An 18,023-nucleotide genomic window follows, 5' to 3' on the forward strand; every position below is an offset into this window, starting at 1 on the left:
TATAAAGGATGCACTGAAGCAAATCATTAACAATGATTGGAGCCTATGATTAACTATTTTTTCCTACAACAACATGTGACACTACGCACAGCCACAAGTTGAAGTCTGACAGAACTACTAGTGAAACAACCAGCTGAAGACTTGTTTGGATCACCTACACCTGGTAGCCAAGTACCACGGAAAGAAAGAAATCCAATTTTCTACAGAACTAACCACTTCACCTATGTGGATTTTCAAACCAAACAATTTGATGCATGTCTGAAAACTATGCAGATTTGGCCACAGTGGGTGACTGCCCTTGAAGCAACAGGACCAGTGTTATGCAAAGCCAAGACTCTAGATGACAAGATACTTAAGGGATATGATGGCCAGATGCACATCAAGTTCCAAATGATATACCATTTAGTAATCCAGAAGATATTGGTACTGCCAGAAGAGTCAATTCTTACAACCCATCAGCTGTTGACCTAGATTTACTAATCATCCAACTGTTGAAATGACTTGAGAAGAACTGAAACAGCCCGCCACCTTTCCAAAGATGACTCCAGCCCCTGTACTAGGTCATTTGAAGCAAGTCACTGACCAGTCCAAGTACTTAAAGGACTATATTATCTGGGGAGAAGGGCATTATGTACTGAGTGTTTGATATATGTGTTATGTATTCCTATGCAATAGGCGCCACTATTCTGCACTGTCTTTATTTCCTGCTGCTGCCTGTGGTTTTGCTTGAGAAGCCTTCAGGTAAGGCTTGTTTTGTTCACTAAAGAGGGTTGTCCTGTTGCTCCCTGATTTCACTGCAACAAACCAACACTTAGAGTAAACAAAAGATATAGCCATCCCAAATAGCCCTCAGATAAAATAATAAGGCTGTACCCTAATTAAGCCACCTTATATTTCTTCCTATGTGTTTGAGACAATAACAACAGAAGACTTTGAAATCGAATCAGCTAGTACCTGAATACAATGTGGGGTGACTCCTAGTGTTCTACTGGTGAGTAAAGCAGAATTACTTGATGAAAGGAGAAGTAGTTAGCCATGCTAGTCTGAAGTCAGAAAGAAGGCAGCCTAAAGTTAGGATAGCACCTTTGGGCACACCCAGATGAGTGCACACATGCCTCTTGCAGCATCCAAAACTAGTGTGAGATGTTGCAAGAGGCATGCTGAGAATGAAAAAAATGTTCCTTGCGCTGCATATTTGCAGTGCAGGCTCAAAATTTGATACCTGGAAATCCAGGTATCAAAAAAAACCCCACAAAAATAAAAAAAAAATACAGGTTGTCTAGACAGTTTACAGAGGTGGGTGGATGAGAATAGAATGGAATTCAACGCAGACAAGTGCATGGTGCTGCATCTAGGGAAAAGGAACTTGCAACACACCTATAGGCTGGGGAACACCCTTCTCAACAACACAGTGGCTGAAAGGGATCTTGGAGTCATTGTTGACTCCAGGATGGACATGAGCTGCCAATGTGAGGAAGCAGTCAGTAAGGCTAACTGCACGTTGTCGTGCATATACAGATGCATCACAAGCTGGTCTAGGGAAGTGATGCACCTCCTCTATGCGGTGCTGGTCAGGCTACAAGTGAGTACTGCATCCAATTCTGGGCACCAAACTTCAAGAAGGATGTGGCTAACCTTGAGAGGGTCCAGAGGAGGGCAACTCGCATGGTCGGGGGCAGCAGGCCAGACCCTATGACAATAGACTAAAGGGCCTGAATCTATTCATCCTCCACAAGAGAAGACTGAGAGGGGATCTGGTGACCATCTATAAACTCACCAGGGGGGACCAGGTGGGGCTGTGTTCCCCCAGGTACCACTTGGGATAACAAGGAATAACAGCCACAAACTGATTGAGAGCAGGTTCAAGCTAGATATCAGGAGGCATTAGTTTACAGTTAAGGCTGCCAGGCTCTGGAATGAAAGCAGGGCAGGGCACGGTCCCGGACCATGCCCTGAGGTAACCTGAAGGAGTTCGGTGCACAGGTGGTTTTCTCTTCCATCCTACCAGTGACCGGACGAGGAAGACGGCAGGAGAACTGCATCTGAGAAACCAACTGGCGGCTTCGGCAGTGGTGTCTCGAGGCAGGCTTCGGCTTCCTGGACAATGACCCGCACATCACGACGAGGGACATGCTCAGCTGGGATGGGCTTCACCTGTCCCCCAAAGGTAAGCGTGTGTTTTCTACTAGGTTGGCGGATCTCCTCCGGCGGGCTTTAAACTAGGCTCGTCGGGGGGAGGGGAGTACGAGGGCAGGGGAAGCTGTGGACCACCAAACCATGTGGCACCCTCAAGGACAGCCCAGCCTGAAGAAGGAGAACATTGGAAACCTGAAAGCCATGGGGAGACCAGCACTACAGAACAGGTAAGAAACAAGAAGGTAAGAAACAATGGGCCCCTTGGGACTTGGAGCGGGGGGCAGCAAAGGCACCAGTCGCAGGGCTCAAGTGCCTATATACTAATGCTAGGAGCATGGGGAACAAGCAGGATGAACTAGCACTCCTGCTTGCACTAAACACCTATGACTTAGTGGGGCTAACAGAGACCTGGTGGGATTCATCCCATGACTGGGCGGTACATATTGAGGGCTATAGATTGTACAGAAAGGACAGGTCGGGGAAGAAAGGGGGGGGGGGGTTGCACTTTATGTCAGTGAGCAATATACATCAACCCTCATCAAGACAGAATCCAAGGTTGAGGAAGTAGAAGGATTGTGGGTTAGGCTACATGGGGGGCAAGGAGAAAGGGCTTTGGTGGTAGGGGTCTGCTACAGACCCCCACACCAAGGGGAAGAAATAGATGCGGGGCTCCTGAGGCAACTCTCGGAGACCATAAACGCTAAAGAGGCGGTAGTCATGGGGGACCTAAACTACCCGGACATCTGCTGGGAGACGCAGACAGCAAGGTCCCATCGCTCATGCAGGTTTCTAACCTGTGTACAGGACCTCCACCTGACACAGGAGGTGCATGGTCCCACTAGAGGGAATGCCATACTGGATCTGGTATTGGCAACAGGGGATGACATGATAGGGGACCTCCAGATCGGTAGCCATTTGGGAGACAGTGATCACCTAATAATAGAATTCAACATAAGATGTCGAGTGGGTAAGGTAACTAGTAGGGTGAAAGTGCTAGACTTTAGGAAAGCTGATCGCAATGCACTCAGGCGATTAGTCAAGGATGCACTGAAGAGTAGGAGTTTTGAAGGGATGGGAGCCCAAGAAGGGTGGCTGTGCCTTAAGGAAACAAACCTTCGGGCACAAAGCAAGACGATCCCCGAGCGAGGCAAAAAAGGGAAAGGGGCCAGGAGGCTTCCATGGCTGACCAGAGAAATCCAGGGCAGCCTAAGGGCCAAAAGGGGAGCCCATAAAAAGTGGAAACAGGGTGAGATCACTAAAGATGAATATACCTCCTCTGCTCGTGCTTGTAGGGAGGCAGTTAGGCGGGCCAAAGCTACCATGGAGCTGAGGATGGCAACCCAAGTAAAAGACAACAAGAAATTGTTTTTTAGATATATTGGGAGTAAAAGGAAGGCCCGGGGAGGAATAGGACCCCTGCTAAATGGGCAGAAACAAATGGTGACAGACAGGGGGGACAAGGCTGAACTCCTCAACGAGTTATTTGCCTCAGTGTTCCTAAGTGAGGGGCAAGACAAGTCTCTCACTGGGGTTGTAGAGAGGCAGCAGCAAGGCGCCAGACTTCCATGCGTAGATCCTGAGGTGGTGCAGAGTCACTTGGAAGAACTGGATGCCTTTAAGTCGGCAGGCCCGGATGAGCTCCATCCGAGGGTGCTGAAGGCACTGGCCGACATCATTGCAGAGCCACTGGCAGGAATATTCGAATGCTTGTGGCGCACGGGCCAAGTCCCAGAGGATTGGAAAAGGGCTAACGTGGTCCCCATTTTCAAGAAGGGGAGGAAGGAGGACCCGGGCAACTATAGGCCAGTCAGTCTCACCTCCATCCTTGGCAAAGTCTTTGAAAAAATTATCAAGGCTCACATTTGTGAGAGCCCGGCAGGGCAAATTATGCTGAGGGGAAACCAGCACGGGTTTGTGGCAGGCAGATCATGCCTGACCAATCTAGTCTCCTTCTATGACCAGGTTACGAAACGCCTGGACACAGGAGGAGGGATGGATGTCGTATACTTAGACTTCAGGAAGGCCTTCGATACGGTATCCCACCCCATACTGGTGAACAAGTTAAGAGGCTGTGATGTGGATGACTACACAGTCCGGTGGGTGGCGAATTGGCTAGAGGGTCGCACCCAAAGAGTCGTGGTGGATGGGTCGGTCTCGACCTGGAAGGGTGTGGACAGTGGGGTCCCGCAGGGCTCGGTCCTTGGACCGATACTCTTTAATGTCTTCATCAGTGACTTGGACGAGGGAGTCAAATGTACTGTGTCCAAGTTTGCAGATGACACAAAGCTATGGGGAGAAGTGGACACGCCGGAGGGCAGGGAACAGCTGCAGGCAGACCTGGATAGGTTGGACAAGTGGGCAGAAAACAACAGGACGCAGTTCAACAAGGAGAAATGCAAAGTGCTGCAGCTAGGGAGGAAAAATGTCCAGCACACCTACAGCCTAGGGAATGACCTGCTGGGTGGCACAGAGGTGGAAAGGGATCTTGGAGTCCTAGTGGACTCCAAGATGAACATGAGCCGGCAGTGTGACGAAGCCATCAGAAAAGCCAATGGCACTTTATCGTGCATCAGCAGATGCATGACGAATAGGTCCAGGGAGGTAATACTTCCCCTCTATAGGGCGCTGGTCAGACCGCAGTTGGAGTACTGCGTGCAATTCTGGGCGCCACACTTCAAGAAGGATGCGGATAACCTGGAGAGGGTCCAGAGAAGGGCCACTCGTATGGTCAAGGGGCTGCAGACCAAGCCCTATGAGGAGAGACTAGAGAAACTGGACCTTTTCAGCCTCCGCAAGAGAAGGTTGAGAGGCGACCTTGTGGCTGCCTATAAGTTCATCGCGGGGGCACAGAAGGGAATTGGTGAGGATTTATTCACCAAGGCGCCCCCGGGGGTCACAAGAAACAATGGCCACAAGCTAGCAGAGAGCAGATTTAGATTGGACATTAGGAAGAACTTCTTCACAGTTCAAGTGGCCAAGGTCTGGAACGGGCTCCCAAGGGAGGTGGTGCTCTCCCCTACCCTGGGGGTGTTCAAGAGGAGGTTAGATGAGTATCTAGCTGGGATCATCTAGACCCAGCACTCTTTCCTGCTTATGCAGGGGGTCGGACTCGATGATCTATTGAGGTCCCTTCCGACCCTAACATCTATGAATCTATGAACCTGGAAAGTCTATAAACTCTATAAAAGTCTATAAAGTCTATAAACTCCAGTCCTCCAGAAAGACGCTCTGATTTCTGGTCAGAGCATCTCTATGGTGCTTCTGCTGCCCCAGCATGCAGGGCACACACCCTTAGCATGCTGGGGCAAGTAGAAGAGCGGGGCAAGGATGCGGTTTGACCGGGACCTGGGTGCTGTGTCAGGTAAGTTAGGGACATGGGGGTGAGGGGGTTTATGCATGGGGGGCTGTGGGGAGTGGCAAGAGGATGTGTGGGAGGATATGAGGAGTGGCACTTACATAGGGCACTTACATAGGGCTTGAGTACTTACATGGGGCTATTTTATTCTGGGCGCAGGTTAGTCACATAAGTGTTCATAAAGGTACTAAGTATAGTCAATAAGACTACACCTTTGCCCAGGCACATACATGGCACCTTATGCCTGACCAGTTAAATGCACCAGGCTAGGCAATTCCCAAAAGTGAAGCTGGAAAAGACCCCATAACTAACAAACGTTACATAACTGAGAACCTTCCCATGTTTTAGCCTACCAGTGTCAAACTCACTGTGCACCCTGAGCCAGATCCAGATGTGGGACTCCTTGTGGGCCAGATACAGGCTGAGGCATGTGGCAATGACAGCAGTGATGGCTCCAACTCTAACCTGGGACATACAATTGTGGCACTGGCAGCTCTGGGCCATGTGGTGCACCTCTGACTCCCACTGTGTGGCCAATGCCAGAGCTGTGGAGATGGAACAAGTGGCTGGAGGGCAACCAGGCCTGTATCAGCCTTCACCTGCCCTTCTCCCATTAATTTTCATGTATACCACAACCCAAAGGTTCCAGATTCTGCAGCAGGCCCCTCTCCCAAGCACCACTGACAACTTCTTGTGGACCACAGCTACCACAGCAGAACAGACAGTGACTCCACAGGCTACACATTTGCCATCCGTATTTTAAACCAGTGGCCACATGTAGTTTATGTCTAAGGAAAGAAGATCCATGTTCTAGGCCCCCTACAGCAGAGGGTATTTGAAACTACATCTCTTGCTTCTTAGCACAGTGTTCAAACCAGCAGGTATTAAGTGTTATCCAAACTTCTCTCCAGTCCTCCTCTTGAGACTGAGCCAGCACACCTTACCTTTAATTTCCATTAGATAAAATGGATGGAGAGCAGTGCTGTGGGGAATTTTCTTTCCCACTGGGGGAAAGGGCCCAGATGAGAAACAAGTGGTATCCATCTCACAAAGCCACTTACTCTATAGCTTGCTCAATTCCTCCTGGGCCCACATACTTTCCTCTCTTGGCTGCCCAATGGGCCAGGACAACTAGCCTAGCATTTTGATGACTGTGCGGAGAAGCAGGAGATTTAGAGTCAAACTACCTCCGGGTTTAGAACCCAGGTCCCCCTGGGCACACTTCCTAACTGATAGGTTACTAAGCTAAAACAAGGAAAGATTGCCGTCCTCTATTTTATTTCTGGCATGTAAAGACACAGAAATGCAGGACAATTCTGTTTTGACAGAGGGTAAAATAGAATTGTAAAGTGTGCTTAAATACTAAGAATGGCACTTAGGTGGCTGGGTAACAGTCATTTAGGCACATAATGGGCAGATTTACACATTGCCCTATGGCAACATAGCGACGCACTACATCGCCATATGGTGCGCTACAGCAACGTAGCTATCACATGGGTCTACAAGTGATTGCCAACCACATCACCATGGCTGCACAGTCCCCAGGTATAGCACACCACTACAGCAACATAATGGCAAAATTTACCCGTGTACTGCGGACATGGCTCAGTAACGACCCATAGTGGCGACATATACACGCACCCAATGTGAAACAGAATCTAGCTCAAACAATTTGGTTTGGTTGAGGTACACATAAGATTAATTCACCCACATATCTAATGTGATATGTTCTCTAATGTGCTCCTTCCTTGTACTAACTTAATTGCTTTAATAAACTTCTAAAATTTTATCCAGTTACTTACACTTGCAGACAACTCTCTCCAAAGAAGTTGCATACAACTCTTCTTCACATATAGTATTTAAAAAAGTTAATAATAAAAATGAATCTGACTATGTGAACCACATCTAATGTAAAGACAGGTCATGAGGACAATAATGCTCCACCTAATCACATCAATAGGTAGACCCAAGGTATCATTCTTCTAATCTCTTATGCTGAATTGCTTCTCTAACTCAATAACATAAATTGTTATCCATTTTTCAAGAGTATATATAATTGAAAATGCACTACACCAGATAAAAAGGAGACAAATGACTCAAAATAATTGCCATCTCTAAACCACATTAATCAGATACCTTATACTTCAAAGGTAAGTAATAATGTTGGGATCAGCCTGGAGAACAAATGGATATCTAAAAATAAACTGGATGTTTAAAATGCCAGTTAGTATCCTGATTCTTTTTAGCGAATATTTTTATAAATTGCTTAGGTTCATTCTTTTTTAAAAAGACATATTGGACCTATTCATACAAATGATAGGAAAAACTATCTGTATTCACCTGCAATTTACCACCAATATCACAACCCCTCCAAGTTTGTGAACCCATTCTTAACACAAACAAGAATGCACTTCATACCTAGAATGCACACAAAAGATATAGTGATAATGTTTAAGGTTCGATTTATTTCCCCTCCTGCCCTCCCACAACATATCAAAGTAGTCCCACAGATCAAAGCCTCAGATAGCCTTATTTTGTGAAACACAAGCAACTAGGGAAAATACCAGCCCCTCTGATCCACCAGCGCAGAAATTCCAATCTTTAGGCTCGCAAATACCTTTGATGACCAATAAAGTATGTCATGTGTTGTGTATGCAATATTTATTTTTTAATTATAATTTTCTCTCTTTCAAAGCCATTACAGACATATTGGACAGCATAAATGAATTATCCATTCAGTTTCAAAGTGAGTAATGGTACAGTTTATTTGGTTTTTGTACTTTAGGCTCGATCTGAGAAACAAAAAGGAAAAGAATGAATTACGCTGGTAGCAATACAATTGTCTTACTTGCCCCAACCTATAAAATAACTTGTATTAATAAGGAAAAAAAATTGAGATTACTACCATTTTCTTGCATCTCACACAAGATTACTATGAGAAAGAAATCTTAAGCCTGGAGCTTAGATCGATATAGGCATTAGCACTTGCTGATGTAACGATTATGTAGCTCTGCTCTTTCAGTGACTCTTATTTGGGGAAAAAAAATCTACAAGACTTGCTTTGGATAACATCGTGATAGAATCTACAAAAGAAAGAATGTCTATCCATACTCTGTGAGAATGTTCCAAACACAAAAATACTGGTCCAGTGTTTGAAAACATCATGTAAGAAAAGAAAAACTACAAACAGACCCATAGATGATGATTCCTGGGCTTCTAGATTAATTAGAATTACTATGTCACGATATAACTTTATTCCAGCCATGCAGTTGGTCCAATAAAAGATTTCATCCTGAAAAACTCCTTGCCCTCTGACATCATTCCTAGACCATCACAGCTACAGCATCATTCTAATATTACTATATCATAACAGCATTTTTCACATATCTTCGAAACACTGAGATATGTCAAAAGAAATGTAAATGTGCAAAGGACATGTCTTGGAAATCATTCACTGCAAATACGTTTGTTGACACTTTTCAATCAGCCTTGGGGAAAGTTTTTCTTGGGGTTTTGGGTTTTTTTTTAACTTTGACCCAATTCCCTGAAGTCTACCTGGCTGAATAATGAATGAAAATGGCTATATTTTAGCGCTCTGCGGGGAAGATTTTGTTTGATTTTGGGTTTGTTTTGGGGTTGCTTGTGCTGGGGATATTTTGGCTTTTTTTATGGTCTCAAAATTTCTATGGGTCAAGCCTTCACTTGACTAAACACCTTGCTGGTTTTCTGAATAGATGCCACAAGGACTTAGCAGCCATAGGAGACTACCTTATAATCTAAACGTGGTTTCTGGTCAAAGTAGGGACACATGGTTGCAGTTCATGCAAGCAGTTTCCACTATTACTATTTGTATTACAATAGGACCCCTGGCACATGTTCATTTAATGCTGCAGTGGGACCTGGTCACTGATCCCAAAATCACATGTCCTGCCATACATACATGGCATGGCAGGATGCACAATTTTGAGATCAGGGATCAGAACCCAAAGGTGCCATTACTACTTACCAGTGCAGGGTGAGTCCAGGATTATGATCCTAGGATCCCCCTTAAGTGGCAAGTTGAAAGCTGGGTGCCCATGTCCAGTGTGAACCCCGTGCGAACCCAGTGCCAGGACTGACAATCAGCTGACTGTTTTTCCCAACCTTGGGCCCACACAGGACTCTGGTATTAGCTTGGTCCCCGCCCTGAAACTGCGAAGGAGTCTGGAACCAGCTTGAGTTCGTTACTGCCCTGCCAAACACTCAACTCAAGATGCAATGAAAACCAGCCACAGAAATATTACATGTCTTTTGTGGAATATTTTTGTGACTGGTTGCCTGCTTGTCTGTGCCATTAATTCCTTAAACATGGCAGGGTTACTATTTAGAGTGTGATTGAGTGGTTACTTGCATTTTACTTGTAATATCTGCCAGCGGCCTAAAATGGAGGTGCTCTTCCATCATGGATCAGGGAGCTGCTATACAAACACAGTAAAAAGGTAAACCCTTTGGGACAGGGACTATCAAAGCAAACAATGCTTTCCACAAACTTGCCATGGGAATAGAGGGTGTTAGTCCAGTCAATCCAGCACCTCTCACTAAAATTAAAATGTAGTGTCACTACAGGTATGAAAGTGGAATTCCTACAATCTAATCATCAAATTCATGCACATACTTGACAGGTAAGCTTCCCTCTACAAAACTAGAACAGTGGCTTTAACTGAGTTGATTAACCAGGAATAATGCCATGTTTTTGGGGTGATTTCAAATGACAGACTGAGAAAGCAGAACTATGTCTTTATAATAGCATATATTGAGACAATACAGTGGTACTTCCAATAACTAAAAAAGAAAGACTTACCATAAATAAGGTACACAGCCTGATCTGATTTTTTATGCAGCAGAATACAAAACCTAATGAAAACAGAAAACAACAAATATTCATTTTTAATTTTTGGCAGTGCAAATTATTGATTGAACAAACTAAATCTATAACCTAAAGAAACAGTTCAACCAGTTTAAAATTTCCAGCTATATAAAGTCAGATTTATTCCATTCCATAACTCCTAAAGGTAAAACCAACTTCTGTATGATTTTCCTACTTCAAATGCCAGAAAAAAATATTTAAGAATGCAGTCAAAATTGTTAACAAGAAGTTGTGATTCACAATTACATTTTCATGACATGGAAGACTAAAGACATTGAAATAAGCCAAGAAATAAACATCCTCAGTGTTGCCTTGGAAACAGATATATTGAAGAATTAAATAAATCTGTGCATAAATTAGATAGTACAAAAGTTATAGACCATAATGGCATTTGGAGGAGATGAAAACAAACATCTTTTACTAATCGGTACCAGGAAAAAGCATGGAGATAAGCCTTTAGTTTCTAAAACTGATGCTTTCAACATACAGACTTTGCAATAATAATGATCTATTTCATAGTCTTTAGGGGATGATTTATACATCTAATATAATAAAAGGCGTAGTCTGTATGTCTGTGTGTCTGTCCGTAACACTTTTGCCCAACTGTACATGTGCTGACTGGCTGCATGGGCCAGGTGGGCGGGGCCAGCTGAGTTAAAATGGGAGCCCCTCTGCTGGTGCTGCCTCCTCCTGCAGCCTCTGGTGCAGTGACTCCTTCCATCCTACCTCCACACATGGCAAAAAAATAACTTCATAAGTGGTGGGGCCAGCTGAGAAAGGTGGGAGCCCCTCAGTTGGCCCCGTCTCTTTCTGCAGCCTCTGGTGAGGTGGCTTCCTCTGCCCCACCTCCACATCTTAGAAATCAGTAAACTGGCACAAGCTCTTTAAAAGTGATGGGGCCAGCTGTGGAAAGGCGGGAGCCCTTTTGCGGGCACCACCTCCTCCTGCAGCCTCCACTATGGCGGCTCCCTCCACCCAACCTCCATGCCCTGGGGGGCCAGCTGCTCCTTCCACCTCCTTTTCCACACACTTGAAAAACATCAAATGGGCTCTACCATCAATTAGTGGCAGGGCCAGCTGCAAAAAGTGGAAGCCCTCCAGCCAGCGCCACCTCCTCCTCCTGCCTCCAGCACGGCAGCTCCCTCCACCACTTTTCCACACCTGGGAAATAAATCAATTGTCAATCACAATTTAATAGCAGCAGGGCCAGCTGAGGAAAAGAGGGATGCCCTCTACTGCAGCTGCCACCTCCTCAAATCTCCAGTGCAGAGGCTCCCTCCACCCCCTTTTCACACACTTGTGAAATAAATAGTTTGGTATTAGCAATTCATTAATGGTGGGGCCAGCTGAGGAAAAGGGGAAGCCCCTCTGCTGATGCCACGTCTTCCTTCAGTCTCCCCATGGCAGCTCCCTCTGTCCCTTTTCCCACACATAGGAAATAAATAATGTGGCAGTGCACCTTTGGGTGCCTGCCACTTTAAGGGCAAAGGCAGGCAGCTACCAGGTGCCTCATGAGGGCAGCCAGTTTGGAAAACTAGGCATATAAAGGCAGCAGTTTTCTGCTGCCTGCCCAGGCAGAAACATCACCTGGCTGAGCGCCATGGAACATCTAGAGGTAAGAGCAGGAGGCTCTTGGTCCTGGACATGACCTAAAATTTGGACAGGGAATGGGCAGCCTCCCGCATTAAACCACCAATTTATGGGAACAGCAAGGTTGTGGCTGGTGAGACTGGGCAGACTGCCCCACAGAGACAGGTGGGCGGACTGGCATGAGACCTGGCCCTGAGAGGTGCCCCCATCACAAATAAATTGGTATTAGCACTTTATTAGTGGTGGGGCCAGCTGAGGAAAATCAGGAGCCCCTCTTCGGTAGCTGTCACCTCCTCAAGCCTCCGGCATGGTGGCTCCCTCTGCCCCTTTTCCACACCTGGGAAATAAATCAATTGGGAATAGCAATTTATTAGCAGTGGTGCCAGCTGAGGAAAAGTGGGAGCCGAGCTCCCAGCTACTGTGTGGCTACCGTGAGAGGAAAATTGGATGCCCAATGCCATCAAAAAAGTTGTTACAAACTCTGCAAGTGTTTCACGATGGGACACAAATCAGTTGCTGAGAGAAAAGATCATCAAAATAAAGAGTGTCAACAATGTTGGAGACAGAGCCAGACTCCAGAACAATCTGCTAAAAAGACAATTAGATGCAACTAGAAAAAGACATGCATGAGACAATGAATCTGAGGACTGAGCTACACAAAGAAGGCAATTGGACTTGCAACAACATCAAGAGAGCCATGCAGCTAAGTCCCAAAAGAAGGCTACTGTGCAAAGACAATTAGAACCACGATGCCATCAACAAAGTCATGCAAATGAGTCTGTAGAAGAACGCATTACGAGAAGACAATTAGATGCCAGACAATATCAAGAAAGCTGGGAACATGAATCACAAGAGGAGGCCGCTGTGTGAAGAGAATTAAATACAGGATGTAATAAAAAAAGGCACACAATTGAGTTCCATCAAATGCCACTGTCAGAAGATGAGTAGATGCAGAACGCCATCAAGAAAGTTGTCCAAATGAGTTTCAGGAAAAGGGCACTACGCAAAGACATTTAGATGCCACACAACATGAAGAAAGACAGACAAATGAGTTCCAAGAATATGCTGTGGTGAGAAGACAGTTGGATTCTGTTCACTCTGCAAGAACACGGCAAAGATAGTTCCAAATAAGAGACAGTCATCTGTTAAGAGAGTCAGAAGTAAAAAGGCATTATTAGGGTAAAATGGATGTTGTTTGCCAATTTTGTCATTCTTTAAACTTCCCAGCTGAGCAGCCATCAGATAGACAGTTTAAAAATTGCTGTCACAAAGGAAAAGTGAGATTGCCTGACCGTCAAGAATTTCCTTTGTTATTGAAATGGGTCATGAGCAACCCACAACATATGTTTTATGAGAACTTCCAGAGCAACATTCAGTTGTTTAATAGTTCTTTAAGTTTTGCATCTTTGGAAGCAAAAATTGTACCCATTCTTGGACAGAGCCCACATTGCTTTTGTGGCCATGGACAATTCTATCACCCAATACCTCATTTACAGCCTAGAGAAGGAGATGCAAGATCCTATGGCCAGCTTTATATTTTGGATGACAATGACCACCTGCATGTGTAGGCTAATGCCCTCATTCCTGCTGCCATGGTAACTTGCAGCTGGGGGGTTCCTGACTGACTACTAGGGCTCTCTCCCTAGCAGTTTCAGCCCTTAAAGGGGAAGGCACCTTAGTGCCCTGCGACAATAATGTAGTGAAAAAATACATGATACATGGACCATGTGGTACTTTCAACAATAATTCACCATGCATGAGCGAGGGAAAGTATACCAAAGATTTTCACAAGCAATTTCAACAAGAAACAATAGCCAATGTCAACAGATATTCTTTATAGAAAAAAAGCCAAACGCGTACAATCCAAGTAGGCAAAAACACAGCAGACAGCCATTAAGTCGTTCCATACAATAAATATCTTTTGTTAAAATACAACGGTCATATTGATGCTGAAGTATGCACATCAATAAAGTCCATCAAATATATCTTAAATACGTTTACAAAGGGTATGACTGCACCAATATTAAAATAGTAAATAATCAATTACTACAACATGACGAGATAGCCAATTACCTTGATACAAGGTATGTGACACCATCGGAGACTATGTGGACAGTGCTGGAAAGTCATATGCATGATAGATCTCATGGAATCATTAGATTAGCAGTTTATTTGCCATTCTAACAATCAGTATATTTTCAACCAGGACATGAATGTGAGGCCATCGATTACACAGACATTTCAAAAGCAACTTTAAATGTTTGGTTTTCATTAAATCAGAATTGCCCCAAAGCGTGATAGTATTTATTCTGTGAAATTCCATACCATTACGTATTTCAAAAAGGTGTTTGGTGAAGAAGACAAAGAAGTGGACACAGTTCTCCCTAGGATGTATTCAGTGAGTCTAACTGATACAGAAAGATTTGGTTTAAGAGTGCTACTGTTCCACATCCATGGAGGAACCAGCTTTGAAGAAGTATGTGCCATAAACAACGTCATCTACAATACATTTAAAAAAGCAGCAAGAAGACGAAATTTGCTGGCCAATAATGAAAAATGGAGCTGCTGTCCGGAGGAAGCAGATGGACTTCAAAGGCCCAGACAGTTGATACACATGTTTGCATTCATTTGCATATTTTGTAAGCCATCTAATGCATTTCAGCTATGGGAACAATTTAGGGATGCCATGACAGAGGACCATAGGAGACATCGCAAGTCCGACGTGGCAGTACAAAAGGCATTGCTGGATATACAAGAATTGTTGATGGTTCATGGACTGACTTTTACTTCTTTTGGTCTCCCTGATCCAGGGGTGATTGTTGAACAAAACAATGACACCCTTTACGACATCACCAAAGAATTCACAGAGGCAGAACAATGGATTAGAAACCTCATTGCACAACAGAAATATGCCTTTGATAAAATTGTTACTGCTATAAATGGAGACAGTGCAACTCACTGTTTTTATTTGTATGGACCTGGAGGATCTGGGAAAACTTACTTATATAACACCTTAACAAGTTACATTAGAGGAATTGGACAAATTGTTCTCCCTTTTGCAACAATGGGAATAGCTGCTCTTTTAAAAGGAGGAAAAACAACACACAGCGGTTTCAAATTACCTATTCCAATACTTGAAACATCTACTTCACATATGAGCTCATGTTCACCTGAAGCTGCCAAACTGAAAAAGGCTACACTAATTATAATTGACGAAGCCACTATGATGTACACTCATGCACTTAGATGCACTGATTTATTGTTGAAAGAGATTATGCAAAATGATACACCCTTTGAAGGAAAAATGCTTTTGTTAGGTGGAGACTTCAGACAAACATTACTAATCATAGGAAGATCTACAAGAACTGAGATGATTGAGGCATGCATAAAAAGTAATCATCTGTGGTCACATTTCACCAAAATCAAATTATCACAAAACATGAGAACTGAAGGACAACATTGATTGAATGAATGGACTTTTAAAACTGGTAAAGGAACTATGTCGAATGATTATAGGTTGCCACCAGATCTAATAGAAATACCAGTAACCTTTATTGAAATGGAGTCCATTGTCACAGCAGTTTATGGGAAACACACCAGAGCAGATGACTTGGATTCCCTTGTGAAGAAAACTATCATACCTCCTAAAAATAAACATTCCATGGAACTGAATACTGAAATTATAACTTTGCTGCCTGGTTAAATGAAAAAATACTACAGATTCTATGATCATGGATGATTCAAAAAAATCAAACTACTTATCCCATTGAATTTTTAAAAGTGCAAACACCATCAGGACAACCACCGCATGAATTGTAATTGAAAATTGGTGCTGTTGTAATGTTAATCAGAAATATGAATCCAAAAATGGGACTGTGCAATGGAACTCAACTGATAATAAGAGGATTACACCAAAATTTCCTAGATGCTGAAATAATTACAGGTACTAATATATGAGATTGCATCATCATTCCTCAGATTGATTTGGCTCCATTGGACACACAACTACCTTTCATTCTAAAAAGGAGACAATTTCCTGTAATAACAGCATTTGCAATAGCAATTAATAAATCACAAGGACAATCTTTTGACTCTGTTGGATTCTACTTACCAAAACCAGTGTTTTCCCATGGACAATTGTATGTGACCCTAACGAGAGCCAGGAATAAAAACAACTTAAGAATATACATTTCATTGGTGACAAACAAACAAGGATATTTAAACAGTGATGAGAAAATATTCACCAAAAACATAGTCTTTAAGGAGATATTTTATGATAACCAATTCCTGCCATACCATCTGGATGGTTAATCAAACTGTAAGCAACCCAAAGGAAGATTGGGTAACCAACCCCAGTGGCATATTGAGTCACAGAACGAGGAAGCAATTCGTATCTTTAAATGTTCTGCCTACTTCATTTAAGTTTTATACATATTTACTTTATTTATAATACATATAAAAAGTAAAATCTACCTGTTTGTTTTTGTTATGTGAAATTCGTCCATCATTCATGACGGGCAATTTGCTAGTCTTAAATAACTGAGGACAAAATGCCCTTGTGCACATAAATGTTTGTCAAGATGAGACAGCTTATGCTAATAAAATATTAAACAGACTATCTTAATACTAGCAGATGAGTATTTTTGGAGAGAATGCAGGTTATATAGCGTCACATATCAATAACACCCTTGTGATAGTTTCAGAGATTTTGAATACAATAATGAATACATTGATTTTAATACGAATGTTTTTTCCTAAATTACACAAGCAGTTCAGAAATATAAACATTGATATACAAACATTAAAATTCATGTTACTTATAATCCAAATCAATCACTTCTTGGACAAATACTTAATGGTTTACTATCTGCACCTTGTGCATTTCATAAGGCTAAGAATTAAAATGAAAGTTGTCTCTCATTTAAACTTAAAGTGGGCAACGTGACTAACACAGTTAGATTTTGACTAAAAGATAAAGGTGTTCAACACTTGTTGAATATGCCATAGTATCTGCTGACTATAGGTAGGCAAGTCCTTGAGAATTTTCAAGTTCCAAACACCTTGCTGGAACACAGTTTCACTAGTACTATCACTTTTGTACGCAGGTAAAGACACAATGGGATCTAAAGCATGATTCACACAATCACGCTTCCTGCCATGGCACATGCGCATGGCAGGAGGTGCAACTGTAGGATAATACTTTAAATCCCATCATGCCTTATTGCCAGTGCAGGGGGAGCCCAATCCCAGGCTCTTCCTGTGCTGGTAAGAAGCAAGCTCCTGTTAGGGTGACACTATTTGGATTTTGGGGAGCACTGGATTTGCAGCTGAATAAAGGCTTTAATCTGTACCTCAGCAAAAGCTGCTGACCACAGGCAGAATGATGCATTAAAATAACTTTGCAAATGAGTAGGCAACCAGTTTTCTAAAAACATTGTAGTGTTAGAGCCCATTGTGTAAGAAGAACAAGAAACTGGCTCTATGGTTGGACCCAGAGGGTGGTAATTGATGGAAGTCAATCGTCATGGTGCCCTGTGACCAGTGGGGTCCCCCAAGGCTCTGTCCTTGGACCCATATTGTTCAACATCTTCATTAATGATGTGGACATTGGAGTCAGAAGAAGACTGGCCAAGTTCGCCAATGACACCAAACTTTGCGGCAAAGCATCCACACCTGAAGACAGGAGGGCAATCCAGGCTGACTTGGACAGGCTCAGCAAATGGGCGGATGAGAACCTGATGGTGTTTAATACTGAAAAATGCAAGGTTCTTCACCTTGGGAAGAAAAACTTGCAGCATCCTTATAGGCCTGGCAGTGCTATGCTGGCTAGCACTATGGAAGAAAGAGACTTGGGGGTCATCATTGACCACAAGATGAACATGAGCCTGCAATGCGATGCTGTGGCTAGTAAAGTGACCAAAATGCTGGTTTGCATCTATAGATGCTTCTCAAGCAAATCCTGGGACATTATTCTCCCCTTGTACTCGGCCTTGGTGAGGCCACAGCTAGAGTACTGCGTCCAGTTTTGGGCCCCAC

The 18,023-nt window shown here is 43.6% G+C and overlaps 1 protein-coding gene across 5 annotated transcripts in view; it reads right to left on the reverse strand.

The window, feature by feature from the left end:
• The window catches only part of ATP2B2 (ATPase plasma membrane Ca2+ transporting 2), a 1,183,685-nt gene that overhangs the window by 851,238 nt on the left and 314,424 nt on the right, over positions 1-18,023 (reverse strand). For all 5 annotated transcript variants that reach the window (XM_059716030.1, XM_059716027.1, XM_059716026.1 and 2 more), the window contains exon 2: positions 10,332-10,384. The gene's annotated coding sequence lies outside the window, so the exon portion shown is untranslated. The remainder of the gene's footprint in view (positions 1-10,331; positions 10,385-18,023) is intronic.

The sequence above is a fragment of the Alligator mississippiensis genome, chromosome 12, assembly GCF_030867095.1.
Source record: "Alligator mississippiensis isolate rAllMis1 chromosome 12, rAllMis1, whole genome shotgun sequence".
In the NCBI taxonomy this organism is placed as follows: domain Eukaryota; kingdom Metazoa; phylum Chordata; order Crocodylia; family Alligatoridae; genus Alligator; species Alligator mississippiensis.